The sequence below is a fragment of the Sturnira hondurensis genome, unplaced genomic scaffold (assembly GCF_014824575.4).
Source record: "Sturnira hondurensis isolate 20B ecotype Veracruz unplaced genomic scaffold, ASM1482457v3 Scaffold0017082, whole genome shotgun sequence".
Taxonomy (NCBI): Eukaryota; Metazoa; Chordata; class Mammalia; order Chiroptera; family Phyllostomidae; genus Sturnira; species Sturnira hondurensis.
Genome location: NW_028089713.1, coordinates 2,817,795 through 2,845,071, shown reverse-complemented (window position 1 = coordinate 2,845,071; position 27,277 = coordinate 2,817,795).

The following is a 27,277-nucleotide window of genomic DNA, read 5'->3' as shown; positions in this document are numbered from 1 at the left end:
ATCCTCCCAACACCCTGAGAAAGTGGGGAGACAGCAGGAAGAATTTGGGTGTCTCTTCCTGAAAGATGGGGACACTGAGGCCCAGAAAGCTTAGAAAGTTTGGTCAAGGTCACTGGCAGTTTGGCACAGAGGCTGGAATGAGAAGCCCAATTGTGCCTCCCATTCTCAACCTCAGGCCACTTCCTCCACTCTCCCTTCTCGTGACCCCCCAGTGAGAGTCAGATTGGGGATGGAGAAGCGGGAGATCTTTCTGTGGTTTTCCCAGACAGAACGCAGGTCTCTATTTCCCAGCTCTCCCAGTCTCAGACCACACACCCTTAGTGCCTCCAGGGGAGCTGGCCCGACAGGCTTCCCTTGGGGGTGTGCCAGCTCTGTCTCCGCTCATTAGCAGGTCTGTTTCCAGGTGGATCCACCATGGGGTCATTAAAGCAATAAACAAGTTCCCGGGCTGGACCTGGCACCCATTGCTCCCGGTATTGTGCAGAGTTCCAGCGGGCCCACACAACCCCTGAAACAATGCCTCACTTCCTTCCAGGAAGCCACAGACCCAAGCCAGTCTCCTGGGCTCGCCCACGTGCTCTGGCCAAGCCATTGTCTCCAAGCCAGACTCATCTAGCCATTCCCATGACCAGGGTAATCATAGCCTCTTTGCCACCCAAAAGTAGGTATGCCAGGGGTTGGAGGCAAAGAGCCATAGCTCCCTGGAGGATGCTGTCGTCCAAACCCCTACAGTCCCTGACCAGGAGGCCTGTTGCCACCACCCTCTACCGCCGCCACTCCCCTCCACTCCCATCTGGATCTCATGCCTCAGCCTCCCCCTGGAGCAGGAGTGCACACAAGCCTTAACAAGCCTCTTGGCCCTCCTGGCACCCCTTTCTGTGTCTGGCCAGGACTCTTCCCTATGTTCCCAAAGGGTTGTGTCTATTCCCCAGGTAGGGGCTAAGTAGTGGTTGGAAATAGGGTCCATCAATAATGTGAGCAACAAGGTCATGTAGCCCTGTATAGTCACTCACCTGGAGGGGAGGAACACTGGCCAGCCCAGGGTGTTCTTTTGCAAGGGATTCTAACAGGTTCCCAGTGGGTCTATGCCACATTCACTGCCCACCTGGGTTTCTTTCTTTAAACAACTCTGTTCGGGATTTCTTCAGTGGAACAATGTCTTAGGGGCAGAGAGGACCTGGGACAGAGTGTACTAGAATCTAAAGAGAAGATGAGACTCAGGGTTGGGGAGAGACCAAGCTGCCTGGGAGAGGCCTGTGAGCTCACTGTGAAGGCCCGAGAACCTGGCCCTGGTGGTCCACAGGGTAGGAGGTGCCGCAGTCTGAAGGCAAAGGTCCCAGAGGCTCTGTGTGCAGTCTCTTGTTCTTGCCAAAACCCAGCAAGAGCTGAAGAGGCTGATATGTCTCACTGAACACAATTGGTTAAGGCTGCTCAGCGTTGGTGCCAAGCCCTTACCTGGGGAAGCACAGACAGACCATCCTTACGGGCTGCTCTGGGTGGTGGAGGAGGGTGAACAAAGGTCCTGGCTGGGCACGGCAGGCGGGAAGGCACACTGGGAAAGAGACCTTCCACAGAGAAAGGAGCCCTGCTGTGGCTTTGGGTAGAGATGTTTGAGATATTTGGAAGGGGGACGGGAAGAGGGAGACTGAGACCAGCTTCAAACCACATTCTTCAAGTAGAAGAATGTAGAATGTAGAATACAGCAATACTGCAATTTTTTTAAAAATTAACTTTCTTGAGATAATTCACTTAAAGTAAAATACACCATTTTAAGTATACAGTTCAGTGAGCTGTGACAAATCCATAAACCTATGTAACCACCACCATGGAGACAGATACAGAACATTTCCATCACCCCAAAGGTTCCCTCTTGGCCCTGGCAGAGAGTCTTCCCCAGCCACTTGCCCAGGCAACCGCTGATCTGCTTTCCGTCACTATAGAATACTTCTGCAAATTCGAGTTTTCCACATAAGCAAAGGCGTAGAGTAAGGGCCCTTAATGTGTCTGGCTTTAGTCAGCTGCTGCATGTATCAGTTTGTTTCTCTTCGTTGCTGAGTAGTATTCCAAGTGTGACTTTTCCAGTTTGCTTATCCGTACTTGTCAATGGATACTTGAACTGTTTCTAGTTTGGAGATGTTAGGAATGAAACTTCATTGTGAGTGTAAAAGTCTTCTCTTGGGTATATATCTAATAGGAAAATTGTTGGGTGGTATAGTTGGTGTATGTCAGCTTTATAAGAAATTGCCAAACGATTCTCTAAAATGGTTGTAGCATTGTATGTGCCCACCAGCAAGCAATACATGATCCTTTCAGTTGTTCTGTAGCCTTACTCACACTTGGTGTTGGACATCTTTTTTCTTCTAGCCATTCGAAGTTGGTAAAATCTTGTTACATTTTTAATTTGCATTTTCTTGATAACTGATGATGTTGAATATGCCTATTGGCCATTAATATATTTCCTTTGGCAAAGTGATTTTTCAAATCTTTTGTCCATTTAAAAAATGGGTTATCTTCTTATTCTTGAACGTAAGAATTCTTTATATGTTCTAAATATAAGTCCCTTTCTAAAAAAAGAAAGACTTGTTTTATTTATTTCTAGAGAGAAGAGAAGGGAGGGAGAAAGAGAGGAAGAGAAACATCTATCAGTTGCCTCTTGTGCCCAGCTCGCAACCCAGGCATGTACCCTGACAAGGAATTGAACTGACAGCCTTTCCATTCACAGGCCAGGGCTCATGCACTGAGCCACACCAGTCAGGGCACAAGTTATTTGCTAGAGGTAAATATTGTAAATATAATACTTTTTCCCAGGCTGTGACATGTGACTTCCTTTTGTGTTTTCTTAAAGTGTCCTTTGAAGAACAGATTCTAATTTCAATGTAGTAAAATTTACTGTTTCTTTTTTGGTGTCCTAGAAATCTTTTCTTACTCCATCAGTAACAGAGATTTTCTCCTATGTTTACCCTTAGAATTTTACAATTTTAGCTCTTATGTTTATGTCTATGATTAATATTTAGTTTATTTTTAAGTATTATGAAGGTTGGGATCAATGTGGTTTTTTTTTCATAAGACTATACAGTTGTTCTAGCATCATTTGTTGAAAAGATACCCTTTCCTCTTTAAGATATCATGGCATCCTTGACAAAAATCAATTGACAAAACATATGTGGATCTATTTCTGGACTTGTTATTCTGTTTGCTGATGTATATGAGGTCTGTCCAGAAGTTATCCAGCCACGTAATATGAAAAATAGAGAAAATATGAAAAATATGAAAAATAAATATCAAAAATATTTCATATTTGTTGATGCTACTGTAAAATTTTATTTTGCAAAAGTCAGTTACAACTGATTTTTGTGTATTGACTGGTATTCTGCAACCTTGCTCAATTGACTTATTAGTTCTAGCAGGTTTTTTTCCTTAAATTGCTTAGCTTTTCCTGCATACATATCATTATAACAATGAATAAAAAGAGTTTTATTTACTGTCTGTATGCCCTACATTTCTGGACAATCACACTTAGTCCTGATGTAGTTCCCTTTTTATATATAGCTGGGTTTTATTTGCAAAAATTTGTTAAGGCTTTGTGTCTGTGTTCATGAAGGATTCTAAACTATATAGTTTTCTTTCCTATCTTATCTTTGGTTGTGGCATCAGGGAAATGCTGGACTCGTAAAGTGAGTTGCAATGTGTTCTTTTCTCCTCTCTTTTATGAAACAATTATGTATGATTAGTATTTCTTCATCCTTAAATGAATGATAGAATTTTATCTTCTTTTTTCAATTTCAAATTCAAATCTTTAATAGATAGGGGTCTACTCAAATTTTCTCTTTCTTCTTGGGCCAGTTTTTCTATTATGTATGTTTCAAGTAATTTGTCCATTTCATGTAAGTTGCCAGATATATCCTATAAAGTTGTGAATAATACTCCCTTCTTATCCTTTTAATATCTGTAGGATCTGAAGTGATCTTCTTTCCTTTTGACTTCTGATATTGGTGATTTGTGTCTTTCCTGTTTTGTTGTTGATCAATGGAGCTACAGGTTTATCAATTTTGTTGATCTGTTCAAAGAGCAAGCCTTTGCTTTCATGGATTTTCTTCATTGTTGGTCTGTTTCCTAGTTCAATGATTTTCACTCTTTTAAAAACAGATTTAATTTATTTATCCTTAGAGGGGAAGGGAAGGAGAGAGGGAGAGAAATATTAATGTATGGTTGCCTCTTGTGTGTTCCCTGCTGGGAACTGGCCTGCAACGCAGGCATGTGCCCTGATTGGGAATCGAACTGCCACCCTTTGGTTCGTAGGCCCGTGCTCAGTCCACTGAGCTACACCAGCCAGGGCTGACTTTCACTCTTATCTTTATTATTTTCTTCCTCACATTGCTTTTTGAAGGTTGTAGAGGGCATGGGTTCCCACTCCTGTCTTCAATTGTAAGTCACAGGAAGTCTTAATGAAAAGGGGTCTTAGACATAATCTTGTCCAACCTCTCCTTCCTTCCTTCCTTCCTTCCTTCCTTCCTCCCTTCTTTCCCTCCCTCCCTCCCTCCCTCTCTCTCTCTTTCTTTTCCTTCCTTCCTTCCTTCTTTTTCTTTCTTTTTTATCTGTCAAGAAAGGGGTACTGGGCAGGTGCTGGCAGAAGCCACTGAACGAGATGCTTCTCCCCATTGCCAGTAACAAAAGGTCCCGGGACACCTCTCTCTCCATATTAAAATGACTGCCAGGTAGGCCCCACAAACAGGGGGCTGGCTGAGTCAGCCTGCTCTGAAGAGCAGGCCCTGAGGAGAACGCAGGACTTCCCAAGAAACACTAGCTCAGGCCTTGTGATATACTCCTAACCTGTCCCACAGGAAGGCCGGGAACACTGGCCTTCCACCGCCCCTAGGAAAGGGTTGTAGAGGACCTCTTTCCCCAGACTGGATGGCACTGTGGGCATGTCATTCCCATCCCTTTTTTGGGATAACCACAGGTCCTTGTCATGGCCTTTTCTGTGAGCCCCAGGCAACTTAGCTCTGCTCAGCTCCAGCCTGGGGGCCCGAACAGAGAAGCTGTCCTGCCCAGTCTGGCCCCAGCTTGGACCTTGAGGGCAGCCACTCATGAGCTAGCCCTGCAGGTTGCCCCACTCCTTGTCTAAGGCCATCAACCCCACCACCAACGGGAACCTCAGCTGGTTGGGTACCATCAGGTAACCACAAGGTACCCTGGTACCAGACCAGGCTAAGCCAGGTCTGGTCACCTTGGGCCAGTCACGGCTGACTGCCCCTGCAGTGCTGATCCTGGATCCCCCATCACCCTCCAGCCCTCACCACTGAGAGGGAAGAAGTGGCTACACAGTGGCTCATGACAGTTTGGCCCTCACATGAACATTACAGGGCTCCACAAATGTGAGGTTAGGTTGCTCAGTGTGTGCTCATAGCTACAGAGCACCTTCAGTTGGTTAGGCAACATCCTGTAGACCGAAAGGTCACAGGTTCAATTCCTGGTCAGGGCACATGCCTGGGTTGCGGGTTTGGTACCCAGTTGGGGTGCATGCAAGAGGCAGCCGATTGATGTTTCTCTCTCACATTAGTGTTTCTCTTCCTCTCTCTTCCTCCCTCCCTTCCCCTCTCCATGGAATCAATAAAAGAAAAGAAGTAACTTCTTTTTTCTTTTAAATAAATCTTCTCCTAAGGATATGTTTTATTGATTTTAAAGAGAGAAGGGCGAGAAAGAGAAACATCGATTGGTTGCTTCCTCCATGTGCCCTGACCAGGGCTCAAAACCACAACCTAGGTATATGCCCTGACTGAGAATTGAACTCACAACCTTCTGGTGCACAGGACAATGCTCCAACCAACTGAACTACCCAGCCAGGGCCAACCCCTTATGTTTCATAGGTGAACAGAAATCCTAGGGAGGAGAAATTTTTCTCAGGCAAATTAGTTTTCCAAGGCCCACTAATTTATTCATTTATTTATTCCTTCCTTTAGTAATATACAGTCATACCTCGGTACTCACAGGTTTCAAAAATTGTCAAACCTGTACTCGTCACATTTTGAGGAGAAAAAAATGTTTTAGCACTTGGTGCTTGCTTGGGACTTGTTGCACTTGCTAAAACCTATATGAGTCCCGATGCTACCCTGCAAGAGAAAATACTTCATCACTCGTTGCTTGTTCTCCAATTCATTTGGTACTGGCTCAAGTTCCAAAACAAAAAAAACAAATTAATAAAGAGTGACAAGGTACCACTGTATTCTTATTCATTCATGTAAGGCATATTTTCTGAATTTGCACTATAGGCTAGAGACTGTGTTCTTTTTTAAGAACAAAGATGAATAAGTTATAGTCTCTGCCTCCAAAAATCTCCCAGCCTGATGAAGGAGATAGTAAGTAATCAGGAAATTACAATGCTAAGTGCCATAACACAGGTGGTCTCAGGATGCCTTGAGCTAACGCAGTGAGGAAAGAATGACAGAGCCTTATGGTTGTGAGAAGAGGAGGCTGGAGGTAAGGGGTAACTGGGGAAGGAATCAGAGAAGACTTAAATGGATTCACCAGGCAAAATGGATTCACTCTTCTTCATTCCAGAAAGAGCTTTGTGAATCTTCTAAGTATTTGTTTAAATAAAGCAAATAGAAAACAATGCAAGTCTCAATAAACAGCCATCAGTTAATCAATTAGCTAATTTTGTGTCCAGCACCATGCTAGGAGGTCTTGGAGAACACAGATTACGCAGATGACTCATTCATGCTTTCCAGAGAATAAATATTCTTTCAGATTCCCATTTACTAATTTTTTTCTTCCTTCCTTCCCTCCTTTCTTTTTCTTTCTGGCAGATGGCATATCCCATCCATAGAAGGCAAATATATTTGAAGCTATGGAGTTATCGATATAGACACCCTTTACCCATTATCTCCTTATCTATTGCTGCAAAAAAATTAACCCAAAACTTTGCAAATTTATTGTCATCCCACACAGTTTCTTGAAGGTCAGGAATCCCAGACTGGCTTAGCTGAGAGTTTCTGGCTCAGTGTCTTGTCGGAGGTCTTTCAAGAAATTAGCGGCCAGGGCTGCAGTCTCTGGGACTGGGATGAAGACTTGGCCAGGAGCAGAGGGTCTGCTTCCAAGGCACTCATGTGGCCACAAGCAGGAAGCCTCAGTTCCTCACAGTGTGGACCTCTTCACAGGGCTGCTGGACGTGGCAGGTGGCTTCCCTCAGAGGAAATGATCCAAATGCCACTCTTTTTTTTAGGACCTGGCCTCCAAATCACACATTGTCACTTTTATTCTGTCCATTAGAAGTGAGTCGCTAAGTCCATCTTAACCTCAGTGGGAAGAGATCACACTAGGGGCAATGTGTTCACCAAGGTGTGGAGATTATTGGGGCCACCTTGAATATTTACTTGGTCTTACCTCATAGACCAACCACAATTTTAAGAATCTGGAAGCTTGTGACACTGAGAATGAAATAGCCAACTCACCTTTGTGTCATTTTTTATACATAGAAATGTAAAGAAAAGGGTGTCGTTCTTAGAAATAAAATCATTTTATAGAATACAGTCCTCTTTATAAATATTATACTGTTACATCTTAAAGTACAAAGTTTTTACTGAGAACCAAATCCAGATCCATGCTGGGAGAAATACCTTAGATATTAGGAGGCAGCTTCAAGGAATCCTCTGGAAGGATGTAACAATTATCCTTTGACAGTTAAGAATTATGCAGGGTTATGATTCTATTTAATTTGGAGACTGAGGATACAGCAATAAACAAGACACCAGGAAGTGGTGCTGGACTGAGTGTTTACATCCCCCCAAAATCCCTACAGTGAAGCCCTAACTATCGATTTGATGGTACTTGGAAGTGGGGCCTTGGGGAGATAATTAGGTTTAGATGAGATTATAAAAGTGGGGCTCAGTGATGGAATTAGTCCTTCCATAGATGAGAGCTGTCCCTCTTCCCCATGTGAAGATACAGGGAGAAGGTGGCCATCTACCAGCTGGAAAGAGACTTCTCATGAGGAGCCCAGTTGGCTGGCACCTTGATCTTGGACTTCTGGCCCCCAGAACCATGAGAAATACATTTTTGTTGTTTAAGCTGTCCAGTCGGTTAAGCCATCCAGTCTATGGTATCTTGTTAAAACAGCTCAAGTAGACTACTGTGTCCTGACTGAGTAGAAGCAAGGCAAAATTCACAGTGTTAGGATTTTACAGTGGTTTCAGCAATGGGGGAGTCTTCAGGGTTCCACGACAGCTTCTGACTACAGAGGGGCAGGGCTGATGGAAGAAAGAGCCAACAACTGAAACGGTTACTGAAATGTAACCGCAGGGCATGGAAGCAAGCATTTTAAGGGCCGACTTGGAGTTCTAAGTCAATAGCAGAAAATTTGGAGAAGAATCACATTTTTGGTGAAAGGGTGGGGTCAGTGTGGTCATTGGTGTAGCTTCCAATGATGAAAGATTTGTTTTTAACCAAGTAGGCTCTTCAGCTTGCGTAAATAGTTTGTCACAGAAAAGATATCTAAAGTTGGAACAAGTACTAAGACCTAGATTACTTTTCCAGGACTCAAGAGAACAAGACACAGTGAGGAGGCCTATACAGACTCAGAAGTCCACCCTCATGCTTCCTGGTGACAAGGATGGACTCTCTTTCTTGCCTACAAGAGTAACCCAGTAAGCATATATCTAATTCTTCTCTAAAAGTTCTTGGGAAGATAAGATTCCAGGCTCACCTCAAAATAAGAGAAAGTTTTAGGGGAGACTTACATGCCAGAGAGAACTGATTCAGCTGCTGTAACACAGGCCAATGTCATAGTGGCTTATAGGAGATAGCAGTTCATTAGTCTCTCCTATAATTGTCCAGGAATAAGGAGGGCCGAGCTTTATAGGGGCTCCACAGTATCAGAGACCCAGACCCCTTTTTCTACACCCTTCCTTTATCTCATGGCCTGAGATAGCTGCTACATCTCCGAACACCATACTCACATTCTAGCCAGCAGAAGGGAGAAAGACAGAATTGGAAAAATACACCCTTTCTTGTTAAGGATGTGAACAGGAAGTCGCGTATATCACTCTGTGCAGGTCCTACATGACGGAACCAGGAAGCTGTACGTAGCACTTCTGCTTAGGGCAGAACCTAGGCACACGGCCATACTTAGCTGCCAGGGAAGCTGGGAAAAGCTACCATTTGATCGGCTGTCATTTTCTCAGCTAAACTTTGCATTATTCTGGAAGGGAAAACCAGATATTGGGGGACAATTAGCAGCTTCTGACATTAATAACCTCCTGTAATCTCATCTAAAAGGAAGGCCAAGCAGATCAGTCATAGTCAGGTAAATATTCTTTCATTAGATTTTAACTTTATAACAGCAAATTCCCTAGCTCTTTTTGCTCTTCCCTTTACTGTCATTGCCTAGCATAATTCATGGCACAGAACAGGTTTTCCACACATATTTACCAAACTGGATTTAAGAGTTCCAGAAGACCCTCCTTGAGCTTCTTCCCAAGGATTTTTGTTGCGAGGGTCAAGATCACTCAGTTTCCGGTTACATCAAACCTGAGAAGGTATGTTGAGAGTTCTTCCCAAAGTGACACTTCCTATCACCACTCCCACCCTGACGGGTAGTGTGGTTTCTTTATAGTCTTGGTCTCATGCCAGTGATGGTGCGTTTTAGATTAGTAGTGCACAAAGAGCAACTTGACAGCTCATGATATGAAAAAGCCAGGCTCTTCTGGCCACTCTAATATGTTATCACTATAAGCAAACTTGGTACATCCTAAGAGAATTTTATCCCAAGGTGTTCCACATTGCACTAAAAGATTAATTCTTTGAGCTAGAAGAGGCCAGCTTTGGAGGAATGGGGCATCTATTGGGAGGTGCTGACGGGCCACATCAAGCAGGCAGAGACTCTGGCCTTCTCAGCTTGGGCCTGGGTCAGCCTTACAGCTCTCCCCTAAGGGCTATGTTTCCAGCCTCTGCATTTAATAAGCTAGGAAAATCGAAAACAGTAAAATGTAGAAGATAATACAAGTCACATAAACTAAGAAGAAATTAAAAATGGTGAAAGAGTAAAAAGAGAAAAAAAGGCAGCAGGCAAGTGATGATATGACCTAAAAATAAACCAAATAAACTTAAAAGAAATGAAAAGATAGAACAAAGACACAGTAAGGCAAAGGTTAGAAATAAAAGATGGAGAATAAAAAGATAATACAATAACAATAAATCTAGAAGATTAGATGCGATAAAATAAAATACTATAAAATAAATAGAAGACAAAAAAGAGATTAAAATGACTCAGATAAGTAAAATCATTAAAAGCAGAAAAATAAAAGACTAAAAGGAATTAAAACAATAAAATGTGTTTCACCAACACTGAAAGAAATAAAAAACTTTAAAGACCGGGCTATGGAGAAGGAAAGGAATAGATTAATTTTGCTTGAATGAAAACAATGCTGCAGTGAAAGTACAGAAGCTCAGCCTCGTGCAGATGCATCCGAGTCCAGACAGCCTCCAAGCTGTGCAGACCTCCCAACTCCTAAGCATCCATGTCGATTTGCTAGGGCTGCCCTAACGAAGTACCAAGGACTGGGGACCGAAACAACAGAGATGTGTTGTGTCACAGTTCTGGAGATTAGAAATTCAGGATCAAGGTGTGGGCAGGGTTGGTTCAGCTGAGCGCCCTGAGGGAAGGATCTGTCCCAGGGCGCTCTCCTAGACGTGGAGCAAGACGGCTGTCTCCTCCCTATGTATTCCCTCTGTGTGCAAATTTCCTTTTCTTCTTATTCTTTAAGATTTTATTTATTTATTTGGAGGGAGAAAAGGAGAGAAATATCAATGTGTGGTTGCCTCTTTCATGCCCCCAACTGGGGACTTGGCCTGCAACCCAGGCATGTGCCCTGACTGAGAATTGAACCCACAATCTTTTGGTTTGCAAACCGGCACTCAATCCACTGAGCCACACCAGCCAGGGCCAAATTTTCTCTTCTTTCCTTATAGGACATTAGTAACATGGGATTAGGACACACCCAAATGATACCATTTTAACTCCATTACCTCATGAAGACCCAATCTCCAGATAGAGTCATATGTTGAGGCCCTGGGAATGAGGGCATATGAGTTTGGACATATGTGTCCACCATCCTCCATAGGACATGGAGGATGGTGGATGCAATTCAGCCCTAACAGCATCCCTGCCAGGATGTCCCTGGAGAGAGACCCTCCAGACAGAGAGGAAGGCAGACAGCAGGACCTTTGACCTCTTACCTGCTTTGGGCCTCTACTGGAACCGACACTTTTTTCTCTTAATTTTAGTTTCTGATTAATATTCTTCATTTCACTTGGACCCACAGGGCAGCAGTGCTGAGCCCTAGAAGGGCAGGTTCTGGAATCCCTAACCCTTTCCTTTCAAGAGGTTACCGTTGCTGGGAGCGAGAAACGCCCCTGCAGCCAGTGTTCTATGGCTAATGGAGAGGCCCACTCATGGGCCTGGGCTAGTGTCCTTGGCTTCTCGGGACAAAAAACTTCTGTTTTGGCTAAAAACACTTGTGAGATCAAAGGTGCCCTCTAATTCCCCCCCCTCACTGACAGCATGATCTTGGAGATTAGAATACACTTCATTGTCTTCTGCCTTTTCCAAACAGGGAAGCCTGGGAGAGAGCTGGACACCAGAACGCCTCACTCCTGGGAGTGCATTTTCTGTGCTTGGTTTCTCTCTTGCTCCGAAGGTGAGGCTCAGAACTGTGAGATCCTCCCGCTCTCATCCTGGGGAAGGAAGCACAGAACCACAGGAGAAGCAAGGCAGAGATCACCTGGCTCAATGTCCTCGGTAAGAGTTGAGGAAATGAAAATCTAGGAAGGAAAGACTTCCCAAAAGGAAATGTTCCTTCCCCACCCCACCCCACCCTCACACACACACACTCACACACATACCCTCACACACACACAGAGCAGGCAGAGTCCAGGCCCCAGGCTGCTTTCTATCAGGGCGGGCTTGGTGTCACTCAGCCTGTGCAGGTGCATAAGGCCCTGTGCTCAGAAGAGCCCTGGGCTCGATTTAGTGTTCCACTATCACCGTCTTGAATTCTTAAAACATTTCGGAACTTGGGGCAACATATGTCATTTAGAGTGGGCCCTGCAACTTGTGGTGGTCATCTGACCCTCTGACCCCACTTCCCGGTGTGTAGTGTGTTGTGATAAGGAAGGTGCGTAGCCAGCCAAGCTCCTTTGACCACCAACCGTTCTGAGCAGGGATTCTGGGTGCAGTTTTGGCTGAAGATAAGCTCTTCAGAACAGGAGGAGAAAGGGGAGGATGTCTTTGACTCAGGCCTCAAGCCCTTTTCTCTAACCTTAATTCCCCAGTGGGTTTTCGGCCAGGACATGAACCTTAGAGTCACCCACCTAGCATCTCCAGCTTGCAGACTTGGCCGGTCCCAGCCCTGTTCCCTTCAAGATCCCCTCAGTCCGTTTCCCCTTGGGGGCAGGAGAGGGAAGGGAATGAAAGGAAAGTGAAAGTATCAGCCTCTCTGGATGGCCTCTTCCCTCCTCCTCCTCCTCTTTCTCCTCCTCCCTTCTCCCCCCCCCTTGTTGCCATGGAGACCAGAACAAAGCCTCTCTTTCCCCTCTTTTCTGGATTGTTAATTGTCCTTTCTCCATCGTGCCTTTGTTAATTGTTGCCAGTGCCTCCCAGGATGAGGATCTAGGCCTCCTTAAGACAGGAAAGAGGGTTAAGAACAAGTTAGGGGGTGGGGGTGGGGCACCATGGCCAGGTGGTGGGGGTGGAGATGAAGAGGACTGGGGAGGCAACTTCAGGGTTTTTTAAACTGCCCAGGCTTCTGAGAAGGGAACCCCTCTTCACCTCTTTCCCTCCCTCCCTCAGTCAGCTGCCTTTTCAGGTAGGGCCCAATACACTCCCTGTACCCTCTCCTGCAATAGGAAGGGACAGAGAGAAGAAAAACAACCATGTGTATATGCACATCTGTGTGCATGAGTGTGTCTCTGATCTCACCCATTCCAAGTTGACCAGTAAGATACGCCACCTGCTCTTTCCCCCCAGCAGTGGGGACTACCACTGATCACATTTACAGAGAGTGGGGCTGCTGCAGAGGTGCAAGTGATTGCTCCGCCCCTCCCCCTGCTCTGGCCTCCATGGTGGCCAAACACGTAAAGAATGGAGTGGAGGTTTTGGGTGTGTGTGTGTGTGTGTGTGTGAAGGACTTAAGTCACCAGCAGTAGTTGAGTGCACGCACTGAATGGGCTCCTGTGTATGTGGACATCTGAGAGTGTGTGACTGTGTTGGAGGGTGGTGGGATGGGTTGAGCTCTCTGTCCGTGGGTGGAAAGTCCTCAGCTGGGGGACAGGTGACTGACTGTCAGGTGAGAAGCAGAGACCTGTTTCTACTTCTAGGGTTGAGGCTAGAATTTAGACTGTTGAGTAACACTCAAGTGCTAGTTTACATGGTTCAGATTTTAAGGACCATAAAACCTTCACTCCCTATGGAGTGAAGGTGGCACAGCAGAAGCATTGGTCTGCGGGTCAGAAAACCTGGTTGAAAAGTCAGGCTCCTGCCCCTCCAGTACGAGGTACTGGACAGTTTCCTTCTGCCTCTGACCATCATTTTCCTCATCTGTGAGATGGAACTGTCCCCACCTTCACAGGGTTGTTGGGAGACTAAAGGAGATCTTGTGTGTAAGTGCAGGTCTTGGGCAAGATGCCTCCTCTTTCCGTGCACGGAGTGGAGATGGAGATGGTTCTGGAAGGCCGATTCCTTCCAGATCTGATACTTTGATAGGCAAGTGAAATATTCTGTGACTCAATCTGTGGTCTTGATCATCTCCTATATTGGAGTATGACTCAAAAAAACTCAAGTAGGACTAAGTGGAAGTTCCCAAGCATGGCCTGAACGGAGTGCCTGACCCTGAAAAACTGTTGCGGGAATCACCATGGTGTGCGACTCACCTGAACTGAGAGCACTTCTGACTCCTGTGTCTGGCCGCACATTTCTAGAAAAGCACTTCCTCCGTGAGTAGTGTGAAGAGTTGGTATGCAGACAAGCTCCACTAGGCTGGGCTTACCCTGACCTGACCCAAGGACCCCTCTCCATGTTGCAGAGGAAATGGCCCTTGGTTAGGTGAGGGTGGGTGGTCAGGAATGGGAAGACAGGGCAGGGTTTGGGGCAAAGCCCTGAGACTGGGATTTCAGTGCGGCCCTATCCTTCTCCCAGCTCCCCAGCTCACTGTCTTGCAGCTTTCCCCCCCTTACCACCACCCACCGCACCCCCCCCCCACACACCTGGAACACTGAGGAAAGCAATTCACCTAAAGGAATTTGCATTTTACACCTTGTCTCTAACTTGGGGCTTATAGGGAACCCCAGCACCCTGGGCACCACAGCCCCACCAGCGCTCAGGACCAGGCTTGACAGCCACAGAAAGAGACTCACTGAAGCCAATCCAAGTCGCTCCTTCAGCAAATACTTTGTTAGCATCTACAGCAGGTCCTCAAATAACATCATTTTGTTATAAAACCTTATAACAAAGATGCTTTAGGAACTTAATTCTTGTTTATATTAATTAACCAATAGTAAAATTGGTTTCTACACCCAAATTTTCTTAAAAGTCCAAGAATATGTTCACATCATTAAGTGAGGACTGACTGAAGTCTGAGCTGTGGGAACAGACCCTACAGCCTAAAGGGGGAGATAGAAAAAGCACAAGAAAACATAAAATTAAGTAGCGACTGTGTGCTAAGTGCTACGAAGGAAGCAGGGGCTGAGGAGGATGAAAGGGTAGAGGATGACTTTAGATGGGGAGGAGGGAGAGACCAGGGGATGAACGGGAGCCCATGCCGGGAAGGCAGAGTTTGGGGACTGCTTTCTCTGCAAAGAGGCACCTATAGGGTTGAAGTCTAGTTTAAGGCAGACCTTTCAGTGTGGAAGATCTGATTGGAACTGGGCTAAACTTGTGAGATAAGTTTAGGATTGGAGGATACAGTGAGGGAGGGTTTTGAAAAATAAATAAGCCAGTGGTTTGCCAGGTGACGCAAACAATTCTCCCGAGGAGGGGTGTTTGAGCAGTCTATTGTTCAGATAAATTGGTTTTCAGGAAGTTTCTGAAGCAAAGAATGATGTTATTTACTGGTTTACAGTCTTATCTTCCTGGACAAGAAATTTCTGGGACAAATATTAAAGTCATGTTGATATAAAGTCTTGGTTAAATTACGCGGCTGCAGGTGTCTCAGCTCTGAGAAGCAGTGAGGCTGTGCTAGTGTAGCTGAGAGACAGTGATGGCCTGCGCTACCTGGGGGACAGTGAAGACAGAGAAGAGGACAGATTGGTATATATTTCTGGAGATGGATCAACAGCATTAATTTGATTAGATGGGAAAGGAGGCATCAAGGATGACTTCCAGGTTTTAGGCCTCAGACACTGGGCAGGTGGTAGGACTACTCACCGAGGTGGGGCAGGTAGGCCGGTGCATTAGCAGGCTCGGGAGCAGTGGCTACAGGTTCCGTTTTGAACATGCTGAAGTTAAGGGTGTCTGTGAGGTAGATGTCAAGTATGTGGTTGGGTACACGAGTCCGAAGTGCATTGAACAGATTTAATGCACATTTAATGCACCTGGAGATTTACATAAAAAATTGGGAGAATCATCAGCACATACTTGTTATATGAAACTATGGAAATGAATAAAATTTCACCTAGGGAAAGAAAGGAAATGTGGTATCGGAGAGAACCACATAAAACAGCCACTGGAGACAAGGGTAGAAAAAGGAACAAAAACAAGGGAGGCGAGGAAGGGCAACCAGTGAGGTCAGAAGAAATTCGGGAGAGTGTGAAGCCACGGGGTGTTTCGAGGAGAAAGTGGTTGGCTGGGTTGAATGATGTAACAGTGTTCCTGGGAAATGGTATGATAGTATAGAAAGACCTAGAATCTTCAGAGTCAGAGAACTTTCTCCCATCACTTACTAGTTATGACCTTGAGCTTCATTTTCCTCATCTCTAAAATGCGGATAATGATACCAACCTCCAGAATTGGGCTAAGGTACAGGTAGATTCTGTATGTGAAAGTACCATGCATAAGACATAGTAGGCAGATAGTTAAAAATATCTCAGTTTAGCCCTGGCCGGGTGGCCCAGTTGATTGGCGCATCATCCCTTATACCAAAAAGGCTGCAAGTTCGCTTCCCTGTCAGGGCACATACATTGGTTGTAGGTTCAATCCCAGTCGGGGGCTGCATACAGCAGGCAGCAGATAGATGTTTCTCACATCAGCATCTCCCCGCTGCCCCCACACCTCTCTAAAATCAATGAACATATCCTTGGGTGAGGCTTAAAAAAATCTCAATTTGTGGCAATGATTGGGAAGAGTAGATACCTACACAGTGAAATCTAGTGGATTGGGGGGATGTTGAAGAGAGGACAGCCCACCTCCTACTCCTCTGTTCTTCCTCTCTCGGTCTGCTGTGGCCAAGGACAGCTACAGATAGGGACTCGTAATGAAGCTGTCCACTGAAGCCTGATGAGGAGTCAGAGAAAACGTCCAGGTATATGGCAAACACAGGCATGTTGGCTGGTGGCATCAGGGCAACTCTCATGGTTTCTTTTTTCTTTCCTACTTTCATTTTTTATTGAATCATTGGGGTGACACCGGCTAACAAAAATTATACAGGTTTCAAGTGCACAATTCTATCAAACATCATCTGTACACCGTACTGTGTGTTTACCACCCAAGTCCCTGTCCATCACCATGTATCACCCCCCACCCCCGTACTCTCCTCCACCAGCTCCCTGCCCACCACACCCTGCCACCAGCCATAATCACCATGCTGTTGCTGTGTCCATGAGTTCTTTTTCCTTTTCTGTTCAATCCCTCCGCCTGCCCCCCATCATGGTTTCTGAAATGGCTTCATCCACAGTTATCCAAAAGCCAGGCTGTGAAGTGTTAATATTGATTTCTCTTACCTTTTTGCCTTGATCCGTTTCCTCCTGTCTGTCTTCCCCACCCCTAGCAGGCCCCATCAGGCCTGCAGCAATTTATTGCCATTGTCTGGTCACTGGCCTTCCTGCCTCCAGCTAGAACGCTCTCAGCAAAAGCCCTGCTTAGGATCTCTCACGGACTTCCTATTCCCTTCAACCAATGAACTGAACGAGCATTTTTCAAGGGCCTGATCTTTGCCAACCTCTGCCGTCATGGAGCTTACAGTCCAGTGGAGAGAGACAAGACAAATGAGCTGTTTTCATATCTACATCTAGGGGCTTTTGGAGCCCTTGCTCGGATAGGGAACCTGAACCAGAATGGCCTGTCAAGAAAAGCTCCAGAAGAGTTGATATCTATGCTGAGAACTAAAAAAGAATAGAAAGAGTTAGCCAAGGAAGTCTCTGGGGAATGATGAAATCCTACACCCTTAAAAGGTCTAGCCCTGACCAGTATGGGTCAGTTGGTTGGGCCTCTTGCTGCAGGATGAACGGTTGCCAGTTCTATTCCCAGGCAGGGCACATGCCTGGGTTGCGTGTTCTGCACGCATACAAGAGGCAGTAGATTGCTGTTTCTCTCTCACATCGATTTTCCTCTCTCTCTCTCTTCCTCCGTCCCTTCCTGTCTCTAAAAATAAATAAATAAAATATTTTCTTTACATTGTATTGTATCTCTTCCATTACCATTTATCCCCCTTATACCTTCTCCCACCTCCACCCACCCCAGATAAATAAAATCTTAAGAAAAAGGTCTCTGTACCCAACTGACCATCACCTGCTGAGAGCCTGGTCCCCTACATTGTGGGCACATTATTTGCAGTTTCACGATTGCCACTCCTTCAACCTCCTCTACTTCTATAGGTCCTTCTAAGACCCACTTCATCTAATACCTTCCCCGAAAGACCACACCCTTGTGCCTTTGGTGGACACCATGCCCCTTGTACTTGCCTGATCTCAGCACTCTTTAAAAAAAATACTGGCCAGAGGATACAGTTATTGATTTTAGAGAGAGGGGAAGGGAGAGAGAAAGAGAAACATTGATTGGTTGCCTCCCTAGGAGCTCCCACTGGGGACTGAACCTGCAAACCAGGTATGTGCCCTGAACAGAACTGAATCTGTGAACTTTCCGTGCACTGGAGAAGGATGCTCCAACCAAAGGACCTCAGCACTCTTGCACTTCACTGTAATTATATGTTCACTCAACTGTCTCTTTCACAGAGTGGGAATCTGGAAAGGGCAGGGCACCCTTCTGTGTAGAACAGATCAGGGAGAGAAAAAGAACTTGTTTGCCAGTGAAAAATGGCAAGATTAGGGACTGGTCTGAAACATCAGGAAGCTGTCTAGCTGCAGGTGGGGTCAGGTTCCTAAGAGAGATTTTGAAATGGGGGGTTTAAAAACCCTAAATCGAGCCTATCTAACTGAAGGGGTTAGGAGGCTGGGAGTTGGATAGACAACTTCTTGAGTCTTGCCCTAAGAGTCCGAGTCTCTGTAGAGACTCTTATTCCTGGGCAGTGGGAGTGGGCAGAATCCACGTCTTTATTCTTTCCACCCCCATCCACCCCCACCGCTCAGGAGCCTCAGCTCTCCCCTTTCCACCAGAGGTTTCCAGCTGTTGATGCCAGGATGGACCTGGCTGCAGGGAGGAGGAGGGAACTCTCTGTCCCTCCCTCCTCCTCCATCTCCCCACCCTTCCTCCCTCCTCCTCCCCCTGCCCTGTCTGTCTCCCTCCCTCTTTTCTCCTCTGAGGCTGTAGAGTCGCCTCGCAGCCTCGAGCAGTGAGCGCCCGGCTCCCACTCCCGGCTTAGAACTGAAGTGTGTGAGTGCCGGGTCCGGGCATCCGCCCCGGAGCGGCGGCCGGGTCTGAAGCCCTGTGCAGCGGTCAGTCGCAGAGGCCCGGATCCGGACCGAGCGGGGGCGCGGAGCCGGAGCCAGGGAGCCGGAGAGCGGGTCGGAGGGCCGGCGCCTCGTCCGTAGGAGTCCTGGGCTGGACCGAGGAAGGCAGGGAGACGGCCGCGGCAGAGGGCAGAGGGTAGAGGGCAGAGGGCAGAGGGCGGAGAGCGGCCTGGCTGGCGGAGGGCTCCGCCCGGGACTGCTGCGGGTTGCTGGGCGCGCACCGGGTCGGCCCGGAGTCCGCAGCGTGTCCCTGGCCGACGGTGGGGGGCGTGCCCCTCCCCGCCCAGCTCTCGAGAGCTGCGTGGCGGAGCATGTGAGCGGGAAGCCGGGACCGTCAGCGTGAGGCCGGCCGGAGGATCAGTAGGATCGTGGAGCCGCGAACCCAGAGCCCAGCGCTCCGCTGAGTAGTAAGTGCTCCCCTTCGCGTCCCCTCCCCGCCCCCAGAAGTTTGACACTCGCGCCCCCACGATTCCGTGCACACGCCAGCTCTCATCTTTGCTAGTTTCCATCCTTTGCAAAGTTTTCCGAGGAAGGACGGACCCCCACCTGACCCCAGTAACGCTGGCTGGTTGGGGCTTCTCTGGGTTAGAGGCAGGATCCTTGTGGAGAGGAGTAGCCGTCTGGTGGGGCCGTGGGTGGCTGCGGGTGTCCGTGCCTGTGCGCCCGGTGCTGACCGAGCTGACGGGGTCCCCATGCCCGCTCCTGGTTGGGCGACACAAGGTCTTTCACATTCTCCCATTTCAAGGATTTCCCAGCAGGAAGCCAAAAGCAACCTGTGCGCGCCCCAAGTGGTACTCGGGGGCCGGCCTTGAGACTGAGATCCCCCAAACCCCGCCCTGGTGTGTGGGGTGCGGGGCTCCCTTACTACCCCCTCCAGGTCGGTTCCCCTACCGACCAGCCGGGCGCTGCATCCTGTTTGTTTTCTGCTCCGGCTGCTCCTGTCTCACCCCCTCCCACCTCCCACCTCCCACCTAGTCTTCTAACGACCCCCACCTCTCGCTTGGGATGTCGGAGGTGAACCTTTTCATCCAGATTTCGCCGAAAGAGCAAATCATGCCTCGGGGTAGAGAGGTGGGGGGCGGGGGGCTAGTCGCTCTGTTCCCAGCGGTTCGCCATTGTTTTCCCACGTCGCTCGTTCCGTACGTAAACACACACACACACACAGTGCTTCTCACATACACACTCACACTCATTCACTCACTCACTCTGCTTCACACACACACACACGCACGCACATACTGCTTCGAGTCCGGAGACGCGCGGGGATTGCCCGCGGGGTCTCCAGCTGCGAGACCCAGCCGGGCAGCTGCTCCATTACTTCACTGTATCTGGAGGTTGGGGGTTGGCGGGCTGTGGGGGTGGCCCGAGAGTCCCGGGCGGGGCCGCGGCGAGCTGTCCTTGGGCGGGAAGTGAATTTTGAACTTCAGCCCTGGACCTTTCCGGGAGGACCCCAGCGCATGAGCGGCGACTCCGGCCCGGCCCTGGAGGGTGGACGGCAGCTGCAAGGACTCCAGCGGCGCTCTTGGCAGCCGCCTCCGCCACAGGGGGCTAGGAGGAAGCAGGGGAGTTTTCCTGGGAAGTTTGCTTGGACTGTGGGAATTTCCGGGCAGGGCACCTCGGTGCTGGTCAAGGGGTTTGGCGAAAGACAGAAGATGCTGCCTCTCTGGGAGGGGTTTTCCAGGGACCCTGGCTTCCACTGGGCGTCCTGAGGCAGCGGTGCTCCAGATGCTGGAATTCAACACATCTTGGTCCTAATTTCCTACCACCGTGAGCTCTGGCGAGTACTTTAACTTTTCTACATTTTCCCTTATGCAAAATGGGCAGAGTTATGCACACGTCTTTGAAACTGGTACCTAGTAATTAGTTAAATGATAGTGGTTGGCAATGCAGGAACTCCAGTAGGGTAGGGACCCCTCTAATGGGACCACTGAAAGCCAAATATAACTTGGTCGGTAGGAACCCAGCCAGTGGAGTTCGATCCTAGGGATCACCACTGACAGTATTATATTGAGTAATTTAACCTTACTGTTCTGTGCCTCAATTTGCGCATCTTTAAAATGGGTTTAATGTGAACAGTACCTCCCTCATAGAGTTGTCTTGAGGATTAAAGTCTTAATAAAGTGAAGGTTGCAGAACAGTAGGTCAGTAGGCCTGGCATATAGTAGGTCCTGGGGAAGTGTTAGCTGTTCTTGTCATGATTACTACTGTGACCTTGTACAGAGTTCAGAAGAGCACTTAGGGGTTGTGCACATTTAATCAATTATAGTAATCGTCCACTTCTGGAAAGGAAGAAACCTCACATTTCCCATCCTTTCCTGTTTTTGGCTTGTTAAATCCTCCCTACGCCTTGTCTGGTTCCATCTTGTTAAGTCTTTCATCTTTGTTGCCCCCCTTCCTTTCTCCCTCTCTTCCTTCATATATTTTGTGAAAGTCACTTCATTCCCTCTTTAAAAAAAAATCAATCTTGGCCCCACTGCAGTGTTCTCAGTGGAAATGAGGCCCCAGGTAGGAAGTGTCTCCACAGGGTGTCCCCTGAGTACAGGGCACGGGCTGCTGGCTCATGGATTGGATGTGCTTTTGTGTCTCCGGGGCTTTGTGAATTTCTGGAGAAAGGAGCACAGGTATCTCAGGCCCCGGGGAAGAGTCAGGTGGTAGGTCAGGCTGTTCTGGAGAAGGCAGCTCTGTGTTGCCTGTTGCAGGGGCTCGCTTGGGGACCTGGACTATCCCAGCTGCCTGGGTAGAATGGGTGTGGGATTTGGGTTATACGATGGGCATCAGTCTCACCTCCAACTTTCCACTTTCATGTAGAGTATTTGCTAGGAATTTGGGTTTATCACAGCTCCTTATCTGATTCTGGGCTCTGAACTGGGTGATGGCCTGGGGGTGTGGTGGGGGGGTGGGGAAGAGCAGGTTGCTGCTGGCCACCCACACTGTCTCTCATACAATGGGTTCCTCTCCTTTCTCTGACTGAGCCTCTAACTTCCACCCCAGCCATGAGGGAGGAAGGTTGGGAGGTTGGTTCTTGGTGCTTGGAGATCCTGCAAGTGTGCATTTAGTGATGAGAACCAGCCAGTTCAGGTTCAGTCACCTGGATTCATTCCTTTAGCAAAATTTTGAACATCTATATATGCCGGCGGGGCTTCAGGGGTGAACAGACAGGTAGTACGCCTGCCTTCAAGGTTACTTCTTTCTATTCAGAGGCAACAGGCAATGAGTAACTTGAAATGAGTAACCAGGGCAATAGTAGAACCTTTGTGATATGAAAGAAATATGTGAAATATATGAAAGAAACGTAACAGGGTAACATCATAGAGAACATATGTGTGGGGAGTGGGCAGGGTGACCCTAGTTTGAGAGGCCAGTGAAAACTGCCCTGGGAAGAGGAGAGCTCACTGAGGCCTAAGGATGAAAAGTAGCCAGTGGCACGAAACTTTGAAGAAAATCTAGCAAGTGACAGAAATCGCTGAGGTGGTCCTGGCTGGGTTCTCCGTTGGTTAGAGCATTATCCCAATACAGCGAATGAAGTTGCTAGCTTGATCCCTGGTCTGGGTGAATACATGAAGCAACCAATGAATGCTTGAATTAGTGGGAAAACAAATCGATGTTTTTCTCTTTCTCTTCTCCTTCCTCTCTTTTTCTGAAATCAGTAAATTAAAAAAAATTAAAAACAAAAATTGCTGAAGCCAGAACCGGGTCTGCAACAGCAGTGTGGCTGGAGGGGGGACTGGAGAAATCTGAGACGGGCAGAACCTGGTCACAGGGGCCTGGCAGGCCTGAGCATTGAGGAGCCTGGATTTGATGGTCAGGGCAATGAGAAGCCATTGGAGAGTTTTAAGTAGGGGAGTGATGTGATCTGATTTATGATTTTAATAGATTATTTGGTGCACAAGATGTGGTAATCAGAGTTGCCCCAGGGGAAGAAGATGGTGATTGAGGGGTGGGGTGGAGGCTAGATGGAGTTTTCGATGCGGACTCCTGTGTCCTTTCTGACTGGTGCCGTATGCACCCACCAACTGTACCAAATCCCCCGAACCTCAAAGCGAACATGCAGTTAAAAAAGAACAGCTTATAACCTGGAAACTGCATGATGAAAAGTGTAAAAAATGATATGAAACTATATAGTTACAGTTTCAGTTTTGCAGAGATAGTTCTGTGTACATGCATGCACCATGCACACGTAGAAAGAAAACTGGAAGGCTGCCTGTCTGCAGAGGTAAATTCTAGATACTGGGGATAATGGTGATTTTTACTTCCTTTTGTGACTTTTGTTGATTTTCCCAATCTTACACAGTGGTCCCGAACTGCTTTTATAAATGGGGAAAAATGGGGAAAAAAAGATTGCTTCAGCTGCCATGTGGAGGATAGCTCAAAGGTGAGCGAGGATAGAAGCAGAGACGCCTGCTAGGAAGGAGCCTGACTCTGAACTGAGATGATGCCTTGGATTAGGGTAGAGCCAACGGGTCTCCCAAACACACCATTGCCTGACATTATGCTCTGTTCTTGCCTAGAGAGGGCATTCACCCCCACTCAGATTTTGTAATCGGGAGTGGGAATAGTGATGGTGGAGGACCATTTCCAGTGCTGCCTTGGCTTTAGAAGTGTCTCAGGTGTCAGCTACCTCCTTTGCCCCATTTTAGCTCCTAGTAGGGTGTGGGGGCTAGGGGCCCCTCCTGAATATTTCACTACTTTGATAATTAGCAAATTTAGGGCAACTGATGTATAAAGTGAGAAGGATATAGAGCTGGGTGGGGCATTTGCAGTACAGAACATTTCTGAGCTTCTGTTTTCCTGTTGGTGAAATGGGACAATACCAAGGGGAAGTCCTGCCTCTTAGAACTTAAAGGCTCATGTCAGCTCTTGGCTCAAGGCTGCAGTAGGCCTCCATGAATGGTAAGGGTCTGGGATTTGCTGTTGCCAGATAAGTATGTGTTTGGGCTGCACTTGACTCTATACAGGTTTTGTCCTCTCTGGGGGGGCTTTGAGATTGGCCCTTTTGGGGCAGATCCCTGAGGAGGTCTAGGAAGCCGAAGGTGAATTCAAACGAATTCAAACGCAGCTGTGCCTGTGCGCCCCTCCCCCACCCACATTCAGGGGTGAAGCTGAGTGTTTGCAAAGGACTCTGCTGGGAAGGCCGGGCCATGCCCACAGTAAATCGTGCTCTGAATGGGAATTATTTTTGTGCTCAGTGTTTGCTTAAGAGGGCTCGCTGCTGCCGGAACTAGCTGTGATCCCTACCTTTCACTGATCCCCTTCCTGGAGCTGGGATGTGCTCAACCCAGGTAGGCCAGGTAGACCGCACAGTGCCTGTTACTGGGCAAGGAACCGGAGCCCGTGAAGACCACTTTCGTGAGTCCTGCAATCTCTCTGTTCCAAACAGGAAGACATGCCCTGGGTGGGAGTCTGCTGGGGCAACCCCATTTTGACTGGTCTCTTTTCTAGCCCTGTGGAAAGACCTCATTGGGAGATTCATTACAGGCTGGCTCAGCAGGGCCATCCTCAGACTCTGCCAGCTTCTCTGGTCAGGGGCCACGCTGTTTCTTTTTTAAAAAGTCAAATACTTCTCTGAGCAACAGTGACACGGTAGTTCCCTTCTCAGGGTGGGACATTTGGTTCAGCCTGAGCGCTGCAGAGCTAGCCCAGATACCCGCGTGTCCATCTTTGTTCAGGCCTCTCGGTGATGATGGCCCTGTGGCTCCCCCACAAGAAGGTTTCTGTCCACCCTGCGTGGTCTCAGTTTCCATCTGTTGCTCCAGGGGTGTTCTTCTCTCCTACTCCTGAACACACCTCTGGTCCCGTGACCTGCCGTGTTTGGAAGGGGCCGCAGGGCGTCCTTGCTCACGCTTAGCTGGTGCTGTAAGGGAGGGTTTGGATGGACCAGGAAACGGAATAGCCCCAGTAGTTAGAGAGGCTGGGAGGTGAGCAGAAGTGCCTGGGACACCTGTGGGCAAACCCAAGGCCTGGGCACAGCTGGGATGTGCCGTGCGTGACCTGTCATCTCAGCTTGGGTGTGTAGAAGGAGACAAAAACTAGGAGGGCAGCAGGGGGTGAGATTTGTAGCCAAAGGTTGAGGGTTCCAGCCAGAAATGTTTTATGGGGTAGGGGCCAGTGGAGAGGTGTGTGTGGGGTGCTTTCTGTCACTCTAGGAAGCCTGACACAGGCGCTGAAATCTGAATTCTATTTCCTTGCCCTTGATACACAACACAACATTCAGATTCCCCTCCTCAGAGAAGTGGCCTTAGCATTTACATGGCCTCGGCATAACGCCCTATAAACAGCCTAGGGGACTGTGGCCGGGTTGAGGGGAGGGACTTAGTGTTACCTGCCCCTCCCCCCCACTTTGTTCCCTCTGCGTCTTCTGGGGAGATGTCCAGAGTTGGCAGAATTTCAGTGTTTAGACTTGAGGAGAGGAAGGAGAATGGGAAGGGGCCACAGACTGGGCAGGAACCCTTGGCCCCCTTCCCCTGCTGGTTTAAGTCTGATCCCTGCCAGGCCTGGAGCTCCCTGGGGGATCCACCCCAGAGGAGGCCAGGCTGGTCTCCTCCCTTCGCCTTACCTCCCCCATCCCCGCCCCTGCTTGACTCAGAATGGAATGTGCAGCCTGTGGAACAGGATGGGGTGAGAACTGGTTCCCAGAGGCCTGATCACAGCCCTCTCCTGCCCCTCCACAAAGGGGGCGGGGGACTCGGGGCTGGTTCAGTTCCTTGGCTCTGCTAGAGGTCCCCTTGGCCAGTCCCAGACCCTGTGCTGAGTCAGGGCAGAGGTCGATGCCATGGGGCATGGGGGTCCAGGGTCAGCCGTCTAGAAGGGCAGCCAGGGTTGCGGGGTTTCCTTGTAAGTCCCAGATGGGGGTGGGTGTCCAGCAGATCAGGGTGAAGCAGGCAGCCCCCCCCCAGAACTGGGGTGACTCGCCCTGGACCAGCAGCCTTTGTTGACTCTTTTTTTAAAAATTGTGGTTCGTACTTATTTTCTTATTTCTGTAGTTTCCAAAAGGAGTCCAACAATGTTATACTTTTGTAATTGTAATTAAACTGGAAAGGATTTAGAATATATGTAGAATTGCCAGCCAGTGAAACAGAAAAGGCAGTAATCAGTTTACTCTCTGGAGGACCAAAAGGAGTCAAGGCTTAACCAACACTAGAATATTCTGCAAAAAGAAAGGTCCCTGGCAGGCGTGGTAATGGCAGAAGTGTGCGAAAAAGCCTGTAAGAAGAAGACATTAAAGTCAGCCCCATGGGGCCTGGGCTAGGGTGGGTGGCCAGGGAACCCAGGCCCTTGAGGCCTCCTGCTTTGGCTCTGACACCCTCAGCTGCCCTTGGGCCGACTCCAGAGAATTAACTTTTGCCTAGCCACACCAGGCCGGTCCTGCGCCCTCAGAGTGGAGAGTGAGAAAAGTTTTCTGTTTCAGTGTGTGGGGTGTGAAGCTCTCTTGAAACCTTGCCCCTCAACCCCCCTTTTGAAGGAGCCCGAAGTCACTTGCCCACCCCTATGAGGCTTTGGTTCCAGGCCTGTCCCTGGAGGGGTGAGGTGGGATGGGGAAGGAAGGGCGAACAAAAGATTAGTGGGGAGGGGCTGGAAGGCAGCCTGTGAGCAGGTACAACCACGCTCTCAGAGGCAGGTGGGGTGAGGGGAGTGGGGAATGAATAGGGAACTATTGAAAGCAGAAGGGAGTGGCCCTTCCAGCCCCTGCCATTTCTCAGCTTGCCTGGCTCCCTTTCTCCTGCCTGGTGGGGAGGGTGTCTGTGTGTGCATACGCATGTGTGGGTTGGGTCAGCCCCCCCCCCCGCCCCTGGGGGGCCGGGCAGTGCCTCAGAGAGTGCAGGATGGGGAGACAGTGGAGACGTTAGAGAAAGGAAGGGGAGAGCGAACTGGGAGGTGAGAAAGAGAGCCAGGCAGAGGGCCTTGCTGAGGAAGCCCTTTTACCCCCTTCCCTGAGCTCCAGTCCCCAGAACCTCTGGACCGCACACAGTCAGGGTTCCAATCCCAGCCTATCTGGAGAGCAGCAGGTAGCAGGCAGTCACCCTCCTACCCTGCCTTCTCTTTCCAGTTCAGCTGCCTCCCACTGTCACCGTGAGCCTGGAGCCACAGTTACCCCTCACACCTGCAGTGGACAGTGTGGCAGTCTGGCCAGCGTGAGGGGCCAAAGAGAGAGAGGACTGGTGGGGATTTAGCAGAGCGGTCTGTGGGGTCTCTTAGCTGGGGCTGGTGGGGCAGAGGGGGGCCTCTCTTGGGGAGATGGGTGCAGCCTTCATTTATAGGTACCCTAGCCAGGAAGCAGGGTCTGAGGAAAGAGGGAGGGGATTTGTGTCTCATCGGGCCCCACAGTAAGTGGTTATGTAGCAGGAGAGCTTTCTCTTTGGTGCCTGAGGAGGTAAAGGGATGAACTTGACCGCTCTCTTCCAGAGAATGACTGTAATAAGTATATAAGCCTAGGTGAATGAGGCTCTTC